General features: G+C 41.7%; 2 long non-coding RNA genes and 2 other non-coding genes across 4 annotated transcripts in view; 2 read left to right on the top strand and 2 right to left on the bottom strand.

The window, feature by feature from the left end:
• The window catches only part of LOC120902780, a 73,693-nt gene that overhangs the window by 49,338 nt on the left and 10,558 nt on the right, over positions 1-13,797 (top strand). The window contains exon 2 of the long non-coding RNA XR_005739481.1: positions 718-999. This is a non-coding gene — a long non-coding RNA (uncharacterized LOC120902780). The remainder of the gene's footprint in view (positions 1-717; positions 1,000-13,797) is intronic.
• Trnav-aac lies at positions 10,172-10,244 on the bottom strand. The gene has a single exon. It is a non-coding gene; the product is annotated as a tRNA-Val (tRNA).
• Positions 10,328-12,110, top strand: LOC120902781. The gene is made up of 3 exons (XR_005739482.1): positions 10,328-10,775; positions 11,138-11,569; positions 11,674-12,110. It is a non-coding gene; the product is annotated as an uncharacterized LOC120902781 (long non-coding RNA).
• Trnaq-cug lies at positions 12,981-13,052 on the bottom strand. Its single transcript has one exon. It is a non-coding gene; the product is annotated as a tRNA-Gln (tRNA).

Raw genomic sequence — 13,797 nt, 5'->3', positions numbered from 1 at the left:
TCAGAAGGCAGGATGGCAGGACCGAGCAAAAAAAAAACGACGTCCACAACTTCCGGGCGGCGCAGGACCAGAATAGAATGGGCATAAAAGTTCCCTTCTGTGCTGGAGAACCATCATCAACCCATCGTACGGGATTCATCCCAAAAAGGGAAAGAATGGGAAAAGAAAACTCATACATGAATAGCTCCACACCAACGCACACGCAGCAGAAAGCCGGCTGGCCTCGGATTCCTCGGACGGAATGTGCGGAAGTGTAGCAAAATTCGCTTCTCAAGACGTTCCAATTGACATTCGAACTCGTCTGCTTGTGTGCGAGTATTGTGAAAACCGATTTGATTCGATCATAACTCTTCCCTCGGAGCAGGGGGAGAGAGAGTGAAGGAGTCTTTTTATCTCGATATTTGTGTTGTGCATCCCACAGCGACCCAGAGAGTTGAGTGGCCAGTGATGGATGGATGGCCCTCGGTGACAGGGCGCTACAAATGTCAACCGGAATTGCTCCCCACGGAGAGAGAGAGAGAGGGGGGGGGGGGTAGCAGGTTGGCTCTGGTTGGCCGGTCGGGGTCGGGTCGGGGTGGATGCGAAAGCGGCCGTGAAAAGTAAAGAAAACGGTTTCCATCTCGAACGATCTCTCGCACTTTCGTTGGTAGAAAAGGAGAAAATAAAATTTTATTGCATATTTTTATTGCCATTTCTTCCTGCTTTTTTCTACCGTAGGATGGTCCCGGTCGCCCGATGGGTTTGCGCATTGCTGCTGACGGAAGCCAAGGCACTGCTGCTGATTTCTGGTTACTGCCAGTTCATGTCCTGCCTTCTACTGTTTGCCCCCCCAGCCCGTGGCAACCCGGGGGAGATAAGTTGTTTTTCGATCAATTCAATTGCTCACCGCCGAACATGGAAGAGGCGGACCCCACCGGCCCATCGAGAAACTGTCGGTTTCCGAAACGGTTTGCCTCAGCGCTGATGATGGCGACAATAGCTTAGACGTCCTGCTCCTCGGTAAGAAGCTCCATTTGAAGAACAGCATTTGGTTTGGAAAAGGGAAACCTTTTTTGGTAGGAGAATAGCATCAAGCATCAAACGGGATTTTTATTACTCTTCGAGTAGCATCGTTGAGTCGGGGATTTGGTGTCCTCTGGTTGAATGTCCGTTTTTTTTTTTTTTTGACCGTGTCACATTGAACCAGGGGAGGGAGGATTGTGCTACAACGGTGCTTCATCAAGACGAAGACGGTGATGAATTTTCCTATTTTAATTGAAATTGTGTCCTGCCAACCTTCCTTCGCAATGTTTTTACGGGGTTGAGGCACCGTAACAAACGGTGATTGTCAAACGGTTTCGTATCGTAAACGAGCTCATGAGAGTGTACTGTTTTGTACGGGGTGCTACACATACACCACCCAGCGGGTGGAATTGTTTTGTATTTTTCCCTTCCCATTTTTTTTTCTGTTTATTTTTGGGGGCAATTGTATTTGTTTTATCGTTATCGAATTTTCATCAATCACTCTGTGGCTGCGGTTTGGTAGAGGATGTGTGGTGCTGCCTGCCCAGAGGTTCCTCCCAGACGCTGTTTTGCCGCTTCATTGACAATTGCTAGCGTTGCGCTACTAGCAATCTCTTGGCTAATGTTTGTTTTATGCTGATGCGACGTAGAAAGTCGAATAAATTACTTACTGGTGGTAGTGGCTTTCGATTGGGTGGCACTGATGATCATCTCTGCTTTGCATTCAGTTTATTGAGTTTTAAATGGCAAAGTTCCATTGTTTTGTAAGGTTTCTTACAATAATTCGAAATAATCGTTTTTTCATTCAAATTAACTTAAATCATACCATAACCGCTATAGAAATCATGGATGATTTGCCCACCAAATACCTTCTACTAAGAGTTCAGTGCATGTTATGCTTCAAATCTCAAATTGATTGTCTTGGAATGCAATAGTGTTTATGATAGGTGTGTTTACACTTTTAAGACCATTTTACATATAGATGAATACATTGACACATTCTACAGTCCATAGAATATAAATAAATTAAATGTTATATATTTAAATAATTATAATTATATGAATTTACTAATGGATACTAATACGCTTTTGTTAAAAACTTTAACACCTAATTTCAAAAATGTTCCAAACAGCCTGGCTCTCACAAATGGTAGTAAGACCTTGGGTTCCAGGTTCCAGTTTCCAGCCGTAGTTCTACACGCAATGGAGTCTTCCTCCTTCTATTTGGTGTAACGTCCTACGCGGATATGTCAGCCTATATACAACGCTTTCGAGACTTTATTCAATGCCACACGCTGCTCGGGTAATCAGGTCCTTGATTCGGGACTCTACATTCTAGGCTAGAACTCACGACTGCCATGTTGTTACGTCGTACAAGTAGACGACTGTACCACGGGACAGCCGTTATGGAAATGCAAAGGAAACTAAGTAGTCCAAAACAAAACGGATCATATCCTAGTCCGCAGTCTCATCATTCTACGATGTTCCACAGGATACTTCCCAGTTTCAAGCATTCTATGATTCTCGTTCTTAGTTCTAGCTACCTTTGATTATTGTTTTCTTTCTCATAATTAGATTCTCCTGCTTCGGAAAGTAAGAGCCTGACAGTGGTGCCAGAGACCCTGGGGTCAGCGGTTGGCACTAGTGGAACTGGCCATATGCATGTCGCAGTTGTGTCCTGATAAGTGGTGCGTCAGATCCATTTATTGGTTCTTGGCGGGCTACGTAAAGGATACTAGGGAATACCATTGTATTCGATGGAGTATGACCCGTTTTTTTCTTGATGAAACTATGTTGGTCATCTTGGGTGTGTGTATGACTCGGACAGCTCCTCTGAGAGTTTTCCGATGCCACCACTTGCTCGTACAAAATATTTCAATTTACTTATCAGAGTAATATTATCGTAAAGATACTTCCGTCCTTCTCAAACCTATGTTGGCGAAAGAGGTGGGACTTATCATCATCATACTCATGGTAATAATCAATTGTCTTAAGGTTCATATAGATAAGAGCTAATTTCTATAACTCCTAGTACATTTATCAAATCCAAAATGAATGTTAATTGTATGGAAACTATTAAATTGAATTAAAAATACCAAATGATAAGAAAAGAAACTAATTTATTTGCATCATCATTCGCTTAAGTAATATTTCATCGCTGCATCAGAAATAAGCATAAAAAAGGCACCGAACAATTTCTCCAACCCTAAACACTTGCAAAGTAATTGCACCGGCAAAGAGAGAAACAAAACGTAAAAAAAAAGTAATATTTTTGCATCCTTGCACCTTTTCTTTGCACTCTCTATCTCTCTCTCTCTCCGGTTCCCAATAATTCCTTCTCTGTCCAACGCATAAAGAAACGTTTGCTCTTTCTCGCATCCTTCCCGTGAAGCCACTTAATTTGTTTCTTAAGTCCTTTCTTAAGACCCGCTCCGCCCTTTGTTCTTTCATTACTGTGAAAAGCGAAAGAGAAACAACAAAAAACGGTCGGCTAGGTACAAAGCGGCAAAAGAAATTACACTGAAGTGTGCAATTAGTTGCATTCAAATCGAGTGCAGATAGGCGCGCCGTCGCCCCTCCTTCCGCTATGCCAATACTTAGCAAGGACCACTGGAATCTGTTCTTTTTTAAAGTAACGGCGGCCCAGTGAATGGCGCGTGAAGGCGGCTACTGCGTTTTTTTCCCCCTTGACCGTAACTTCGCAATCATTATTTCCTTCACACCGATGGGGCTGTGGATGTGGCAGTGGGCGGCGGCGAGCAAGGCGCGAACCAGGGGCGCAAAATTTACAGCTCAATCTTTCGCGCCTTTCCTGGCGTGAGAGTGGTTTTTTTTTTCTTTTACGCGTTTTTCTTCCACCACTAGAGAGCAAAAATTGTCTCCTTTTCACACCCCACAGCAAAGCTGCCATGGACACAGTGGACGGGCCCATTACTTGGTGCGTTTTATGAAGATTGGATTACTTAATTGCGACGGACGGGCGGGGGGATGCTAAAGTTACAACGAACGAAAATCCACTGCAGTGCAAATGTCTGCAGCGGTGGAGAAGCGCATTAAAAAATAAATAAAAGAATGCCCCCGCATTCTCTCTCTCTCCTATCAAGTAATTAAATTTACGGAAAACACACTCGCACACAAATACAGGCGGGGAGCGTCCTTGCATAGGAAGCAAGCATAACAGCAGCATAATAAGGCGCAGAGAGAGTTGGCACAAAAATAGCGACACTTGCACTTGCTATAACGCCCTCGATCAATAATGGACATAGCACGCTCGGGGAGCGCGCTGTGGCTGCTCTGACGGTAACGTCTTCGCCCCGGCAGGCAGGCAGGCCCGGCGGTGGTGACTCCAAACAACACTGTTTGGAGCAACAACTAAATTAGCATGTTGATGGCTTTCTTCGGTGTGTCGCCTCGAGGTGGTCCCGCGTGGTCCCCATTGTAGAGTGTCATATTTTGCTGTACCGATGCGTTGTTATGGCTGTGCTGTGGCCCTTCCACTTCGCAGCAGGATCGCCAACGACGACAGCCCAAGGACCGAGGACCGACACACCACTGCAATTGAATTAGATGTGTCTTATGTATACATCCATATTGGAAGGCACCGTTTGGAGAGAGGAGAAAAATGAAGAAGAAGAAAACACATCGCTCCGAGCCAACCAATCATCCTGTAATACAATTTCCAAATTATTCAATTACAAAAATAAACACTACTAACCTTCGGCGCTAAGGTTTGAACAGTCGCGGGAGCATCACAGGCTGAAGAAATTGGTAGAGCACAACACACAAACGGTCATAGCCCTTAGGATCTTAAACAAAGCAACAACAACAAAAAACGGGACACAAACAAAGTGTGACAGTCCTTCGCTTTTTCCCATTTTTTTCCTTCTTCTCACGTCAAACTGATTTTCAGTCAAAAGCGCTGCCTACTTCTATTGTCATGTTTCATTTTCGTGTTTTTTTATGCTTCTGTTCCCGTTTTTCCGTCCCCTCACCCTTTTCGCTTCACTGGAGAACCAGTAATGGTGTTGCCTGTTTGTTTAGCAGCTAGTACGATAAATTGCTTGTTTGTTTAATCGTTCTCGGCTTGCTTTTTTCTCTCCACTCAGGGGACAATTTCGTTTGTGCAGCGGGCGCACGTCATCATTTACTGGCACGTCAATTGGTGATACACTCTCTATCTCTCGTGCATCGGGGAAGGGAAACTGTCAACCGTAGGCAATTGGCAATCCTGTATCCAAGTGATTGCTGCTGGTCGTGTTGCGTGCATATTAATGTCGCTTGGTAAAGAAATTGCTCACTTTCCTGTCCAGAAGTTTGGTCCCCCGTGCGGCCGTCGTCTCTTATGCGCCCCTGCGAGATATTGTGGATAATGGCACTGTTTGAATGAAGGTAATACGGTGAGCAAATAGGCGCACTGTCAGTCGCACGGAACGTCAACGCGCCCATGCGGTTTGGTTGTTTAGATGGTTCTTCGTAGGTTTTACATGCTCGTTTTTTTTTGGTCGTTGAATAAGATGTTTTTACTATTTTTTCAATTAATTTCTGGTAATTTTAGGTTGTTTTCTTCGACAAGTTTGATCTTCATCATTGATTTGTTACTTGTTTCAAGTGTTTTCTTTGTTAATCATATACTTGTTTGTCCAACTCCGCTATATGTCCTAGATGTTGGAATGTACGTGGTATGTGTTATTTTATATTTTACATGTTATATGTTATTTACTTCATTTTTTATGAAGATTTGCATCATTTATGCTGTTTAACAATCATTCCATCATTCCTTTATCATTCTTATTATTTTTTCTCAATGGTTTAAACTGTTAAAAAAAAACCCTGCAATACTGGGACCAGTGCCGCAAAATGTCAATGTTATAAAAAATTCTGACTGAAACAAATTCCGTGTCAGCGTCACGTACTCAACTATGATAATTAGAGGTGATGCTCAAACCAATACATGATGGTGGGTCCAATACATGCATGGTGATTTTTAAGCAACAAACGCTTAATCAGTCACTATGTTATAAATTTTTTTGTTGCTGTTATCAGTTCTGCAAAATGTCACTGATATAGTCATGATAATTTCCATTGAAACAAATTAATGTCAGAGTCACAAGCTCTACTGTGATGATCAGAAGTGAGACTCAAGCAGTTGGTGCAACCATCATATGCTTGGTGACATTTTATGCAACCAACTCTTGGTCAGTCACTTGGTTGCGACATTTTCTGCCGGTGATCATCACGATAGTCACGGGAGATATGCGGTGCGTGGGATTGGTTCCAAGCATCAAACTGAGCATGTATTTTCGCTCTGTTTGACCCGACAGATCATCAAACCAGACGGAGCAAGCAAACATGCTCATTTTGTTGCTTGGGACGACATGCCAAGAATGTTGTGACCAAGTGAGTGACCAAGAGTTGGGTGCTAGTCAAAATGTCACCAAGCATGTGATTGATTCTCCAACTGTTAGAGTATCGTCACTGATCATCTCAGTTGTGTACGTGATTTGCTTTGAGCTTCCTTTCAGTCATGAGTGTTGGTGACTAAAATAATGGCATTTGATAACACTGTTCACAGCCAGAAAAAAAAATCATGATTATGCTTGCGTCGGCATTAAACTCAGTTTGTCAGTCAGAGTATCGGGTGTGACTTAATCAATCGCACGTCGTGTTCGGCAAATCATGACGCACTTTCATTGATTAGCAGTATTAGCAATGAGCATCAAGCATATGTTGATTGTTTTCTTGCACTATACTTGCATTATACTATATTTTCAAATAAAATGAAAGCAATATGCTAATGAAAAAATGGGAAAATATTACATCTTATATCAACTATATCCAAAAACATCAAGAAATCAGATTTCTAAAATAAACAAAAATCCTTTTAACACTTCCAATAAAGCGGTTTATCAATGTTCAAAGCATCAAAACGGTTGAGCAGCACCGTTTTAATTATTGCCACACTGATCACCAAGACCAAGTAACCAAGATTTCCCTTTAATTCTACTGAGAAGAATCCGCCAAGAAGAACAGCTTCATAACAACAGCGTCAATCTCTACACGAGATAATACACCGTTGTTGTGTACTTAAACTTACTTCTCTTCGTTTGGGGATTAAAAAAAATTCAGAAAAATCAGAAAGCAAAACCAATTTTATAATTTTCGCAACATGCCGCAAATCAACTCCCAGCTAGGAAAAATATGATCTAAGACCAACACACACACACTTCATCAGCAATGTAGCAAATGATTCATCACACCGTAATCCCATCACCAGCCGCTCTCATCATCGTATACCCCGAAAAGCGGTACAGCTACAGCAAGTCAAAACTCATCCATCAGCGGTGGTGGTGCTTGGTGCGCTATGGGCAGGATTAATTTCTTCTCCCCTCCCCTGTCTGTAAAGGAAATGCACACACTAAGAAGCTCACGCGCGCTAGTACGCCCGGCAAACGGTTTCCCTGGGCAACGTAAAATGAGCAACAGAGCGCAGCACAGCGCAGCAGAAAATCCCCATTTCTCCTTCATACATCGCAATCGTGCAACGGTAGCAGTTACGCAGCAAGCCTTTGAAGCGAGCGTTGGAGCGCTAATCCTTTCGGTAAACCTCTACCAACCAGAGGGAGCGAATGGGAAGCCGGTGCCGTTCCTGTTTGCTCACTGCCCTGGGTTGTGTCGGTATGGGATCTGCAGGGAAACACGCGTTCGCAAAGCCGCGCATCATCGATGACGGAGGGTGATTAACTCTCTGTCTCTCTCCCTACACACCTGGCCATACACGGCCACCGTGAAGCCATCTTTCGGGGCGACGAATAAACCAATTCCTATTGATGTGGCTTTCCAGCACCGTTTGGCATGGGGCGCAAATCCTGCAAAAGAACGGAGGGAACCACGGCAAACCACGACGCATCTTCCTTCCACGAATGGCGGCGTGTGTGTGTGTGTGTGTGGTGAGCTTAAACCCCCCGTTACCTTGGCAACATTCTTGCATGATTTTAATTGACATTTTTATTCCTCCCTTTCGCACGCCTGTCGTCATTTGCCCAGGATGCAGGAGCCGAAAAATTGGAACCTGATCTCCCCGTACGCAATCCGGCAAAACGGGGAAGCATAAATAAACATGCGTGCTATTAAAATGCTAGCGCCCATGACGACTCCCAGAAAACGAGAGAACTCTGTATAAAGCCAACAAAGGTGTGCGCCTTGGCTTTTTTCTCGGCCGCTAACTGCGTAATATTGCTAATCAGAAAGAAGAAAAAACGGGAAAAAGGAAAGCAAAGAAACTCTTGAATCAACATTGTGCGCACAAAATAGTTACATCAAATCTATGCTTGGTATGATTAGTTCCGGACGAGCGGATCCATTGCGCGTAGTTCGGGGACCATCTCATCACCGTTGTTGGGCCACTGGGGCGGGCGCGCCCAACCTTTGTGTATAGCAAAACGTTTAATCAAGCCCAATTACACACCAAACCACTAGCAGCACCCTTTTGTGTTTCGTAAAAGGACGTGCAACCACTTACATTGCTTAACAGCAGGATCGCGCCATCCTGGCCAGGTGAACGGAGGACATGTATTGCCAGCTGGAATCCAGCATGTGTGTGTGTGTGTGTTGATTTTAGCGACCTCAGCTCGGGGTGACATTTTGGGTTGGTCGCGTTGCAGTCTTCCCTACCCTCCAGCGGAATCGTGTGTATTAGCCCGCTGGACAGGATTTTCCTCTTGTTCGGTGGTATGTTGCGACAACTGTGCGCTTTGTTTTCGCGTACGCCTGTGTAGAAAAGGGAAAGGAGGTTTGTCTTTGATTAACAATAGGTAAGCTTAGCCGTGCACGGTTGGGTGACAAAGTGCTTGGCGAAAGAACTGTGAATTGTCTTGTTTTTGTAGCTCTGTTTTCGTATCTACTTATCCAGAAGGACACGGTGGATTTGAGCTTGTCCTTGAGTGAATAAGATGTAATGATAAAAGTAAAGTTCTAGTGATGCTAAAAGTATTACACTTTGACAGAGACACGGAAGTGATGTAAAGGATCTCATGCTTGAAAAAGTGATTTTTTACGATAGTTTTAACCTTTTTCATTTGTTGGTGTGTACCTGTAAAATTCTATTTTTTAAGATTCTTTAACATTGCATTTGACTCGTTTTGCTTTGTTACGTTTACACAACTGCTTTTTTATTCTCTTTATTCTCTTCCTTCTTCATCTTTGGTTCTTCTTACGTATTAGTATTAGTTTTGATGATCGCTTTCTCATGTCTTACTTGTGATCATTAATATATTGTTTCTTTATAGTTTTCTATCTATCCGATGTACATAATCATTTTTCATTTTCATAACTTAGCATTGAAATTGAAGTATTTCTGACTTTTTAAATACAAATACCATTATCGTTATTTTATTACTCTGTCAACTTTCATTCCCTTCTCACGTTTTTATTTGTTTCATACGTTTTTTTTTCATTTCCTGTCTTCCATATTGCTGTAACGACTTTTTTATATTTTTCATGCAACCTTAGCTTATTTGATAAGGGATAGAGCTTCTTTTATTTATTGATGATTGGTTAATTCTTTGTTATTATATATTGATAGTATTTTTGTTGTTTTATTATGTCTATTATAACTTTGTCTTTTATCCAAAGAACAACAAATGTAATGTAGATGAACATTAAACACGAACAATGTTGTTAGACTTGTATTTGTTATATTATTCTTTATGGTTATAATAATAATCGTAATAATTAATTCTTGATTTTGCCTTTGTTTTTTAGAATGTTTTTGTGTAATGCTTCATTTATTTGGTATTGTTCTTTATGTTTAGTTTTAGATGTAGTTTTTTTCCAGTAGGACTGTAAGATTTATGTAGTTGCTTTATTCATTTTACAATTAAATTGTATAATTCATATAGTATTATGGCTTTTAATATGTTTTTCGGATCAATTTACAATTTTTACGGCATTACTCAACGATCGGGCGATGTACTTCAACAGCTGTCATGTATATTGAACGACAGAGCTGTTGAAAAACATATCGCAAGCGTTGAATAATGTTTTTCAAGTTGGAAATCGAAACTAAAAATCATTATTATAGCTTCAAACAATTACCTTCCGGTGAAAAATTTCTTCATCACAGACTTTTTGCTGCCTTTTGAACAAAAGACACAACACAAAAAGGTTCTCTTGTTTCCGCCCGGGATCGAACCGGGGGCCTTCCGCGTGTTAGGCGGATGTGATAACCACTACACCACGGAAACAGCTGGCATTTCAATTCGCGGCAGCTCTGCTGCTCACCTATCGCGGTGGAAAAGCATGTTCCACGCTAAGAAGAAATTAAAAACAAACTCGCGACCACAACATTACAAAAATACTGCTACAACGCTCTTCTTGATTTCTTCATCCTACGATTGCCGCGAACCCAACGCAAATCCCGACCTCCGCCGTAGAGCCCGTATCGAACCAGGAATAGAATGCCGTGCACACTTGACTCGAGAGAGAGAACCAGAAGTGCCACTCGCCGGGCGAATAATTGGCTTGATAGTCAACTGATTCAACACGATCCCTCGGTTGCGTCATATTTTTGCGCCGAAATTCTTGCATTATCGCAAACACGCCGGGTCAAATTTGGCAAGCCTCGTGTCGTGTGGTGGGATGCAAACGCAGCACAAAACATGTCAAGAATAAGCCAGATATTGTTAACAAACAACAGCTTTGAAGGAGTCTGTGACGCAAAAAACTGAAAACGATGATAAGTATTGTAGGACGCTCTGTTCAAGAATGATGAAAAGGTGCGTTACAGTTGCTCATTATTTTAGATTCATACATTGCATTTTGCATTGAAACAGGCGCAAACTCTCAATTGCCATTCCTGTAAAGCACATAACTCCAATAAACGATTCCCACTCCTCACCGTTATCAGTGGCCATTAAAGCGAGCAATTCTAATTCAATCGCACTGACGTAATCGTCTGACGCGACCCATGGACGGATGTGGAGGAATCCTTTATTGTCTTGCGATTGCGACCTCCTCGGCTGACCCTCGAGAGCATTTGCAAAAAAAAAAGCCCTTATACACTAATCAAACCATCCATTGCTCGGCCATATTTTACTGCTAAACGACTTTGCTCTTTTCCCTTTAAACGTGTTATCAGGCTTTGGTACGATTGGTGATACCGGTTCGAATCGGTTCGGGTGTAGATTGCTCCTGCCTGCCGGTCTGAAAACTTCTGTAACCGGTTATCATCGTCGCGACTGCCAGAGTAGTGAGTATAGAGCGGAAGCAAAAACCGACCAACAAACCAACCAACCGGGCAGCAATCGTCACTGTACGACAGCCCCCCGTGTCCCTGAACTGTGAGCGTGCCCCGAACCAGATTGCGAATGGTGGTACGACCGAGGGATTATCAATTTATTGCACAAACGCTTGATGTTAAGGTTTGTTGTTTCTTTCTTTTTTCTTGCACCATACCGGCAACCATATTGAAATGCAGCCATTATTGTTTTGAAAGTAGCGATCAAGTGCAATAGCTCTTACGACCATGATGAAGGATGCTCGAGAAATAAACCATTAAAGAAATAAACGGGTAATTATGTCTAGAATGTCTAGAAACACTTTAGTCGCTTGAAGATGAAATTTTTAGTAGAAAATTTCAAGAAATTGACGTCAATTATTTAATCGTTTTTGCAGATGAGGAGGAATAAATTATTGAACATTCCAATAAAGCTTGAAAATACAGTGAAGTACCTCTCTACTATGAATCTTCAACGAATTCTTCTGAGAGAAACTAATTCAACTTATTGGTATGGAGTATACAAACCATCCAGTGTTGAAATATGATTGACATTAAGTGTTGGTGAATGTAGGTCGCCAAAACGCATGTACAACTTTAAGAAATTCGCGTTAGGAAAGGAATAATCTACGAGGGACACATTTTATGGGACATCACGGAACCGTTTAAATGTCTATCTTAAAGAAACAATTCATCTTGCAGAGACAACACCTTAGAGCCCTTAAATTTTAAATGTAAAATATAATTCAAGTTATTTTTCTATAGGTCTCTGCTATAAAGTACAAAATATTCCTTTGCTGTGCCAGAATTATGACATTCTTCTTCAAACTCGTTTATTTACCGTTGCAATTTGATTCATTCCTAATTACTGGATATCTCCGAAATACGCTATTAATTTGGACTAAGATAAACCACGTATCTCGAATTTCCCTATCTCCAGTCAAAATAACACTAATTTTCGTGTAATTTAGCATGTAATGATAGGGTTTAGTCTCTTAATTTCTTATTTGATATGAATCTGATTCTTATTAAGGATTTAAATTTTATATCTTCATGACATATGTATGGAATTCGACCAAAAGGGAATTTATTTTCCATTTGACAAATAACATGTCTAATTAGTACAATTTGCTTAAAGAACTGTCAAATTTAGATTAGCCGAAACCACGTATAAAGAGGTACTGCGTACCTTGGGTACTACCTGGGGTACTACACAGGTTTTCAAGATACCTCAACACCAAGAGCACGAGTGTTTCAAACTCGTGAGTATATTCTCCAATTTATTTTTCTTCACTTACATTCATTCATAGTGTTGAAATGGAATTTTACTGATGATGTTAAACTTGTCAGAAAATTAATTTAATGCTTGATTCTTGATAATTCAGACACTTACAGTAACCATTTTAAATATTAACGATCGTTTGCCTTGCAAAGCTTAGCTAGTATGTAAAACAATTGAGATAATTTGACAACTCAGGGGACTACAAATAATGATAAGTAATTGAACACATTTTAACGTAATTCTTTATTTTGCCACTTACTTGTATGATTTCTATGGTAGATGAGATCAATGATCATCTTTCTTGAAGGCAAATGAGCATTTAATGGTGTTAATGTTTGCTACAACAATACATTAATTATTACAAACCAATATTGCACCAATGCTGCAATACTTTACCTACATAAAAAAGATTGCTTACGGAAGAGGTTCTACCGAGATTTGAACTCGGATCGTTGGATTCAGAGTCCAAAGTGCTAACCATTACACCATAGAACCCGTTGATGCTTTCTGACGATTATAGCGCCCCGGTAGAGCCAACCCTAATCTTCGCTTCACCTGCAATTAGCATCTCGCTAAGCCGCTCTGTCGATAGTAAATCCCTTCCCTCTTGCAATCGCAATCATACCTTATCGCGCAATGACGTATACCGGCACATCGTAACATAGTTGGAAGAGCAACAAGAGAGAAAATTGGTTCCCAATTCAATCCACAATTGCAGCGATGACTCACCACAACGGCGCAATAATCACGCCCACCTAGAGGCCCACTAGCAGCGAGCAAAATGTGGCCTATCTGCTGCAGTGGAGAGAGCAAAACGACGATTGCATTAATTAAGGAATTGATTCTCGATTACTTTTGCCGAAAATCGAAAACACATCGGTCGCCCCCGAAACCGATCCGATGAGGTTTTTATTGCCCTGAACGGGCGGCGACGAGGAACGTCATGCAGCGTATGTACGGTTCCATAACGCTTCCGATGGCTAATTGGTTGCCTGGAACTGCAAACGATCTAAAGAAGACCACAATGCTCCGGTGGATCGAAGCACCCGGGAACCTTCTCCCCGGCAATGTGAAGAAGTCGGTGCAAGGAACACAGCAACGCGAAGCCTAAAAGAAACCGTTCGGGAAACAGAACGGCAGTGGATGGCATTAATAGGTAGTCATAAAATAATTTACGATAGATAATACGGACTCATTAAGGTAATCACAATAAATGCGACGACTTTGGACTCGGTGTGTA

This window comes from Anopheles arabiensis, chromosome 3 (genome assembly GCF_016920715.1).
Source record: "Anopheles arabiensis isolate DONGOLA chromosome 3, AaraD3, whole genome shotgun sequence".
NCBI classification, from domain to species: Eukaryota; Metazoa; Arthropoda; class Insecta; order Diptera; family Culicidae; genus Anopheles; species Anopheles arabiensis.
This window is presented reverse-complemented; position numbering and strand designations above follow the sequence as displayed.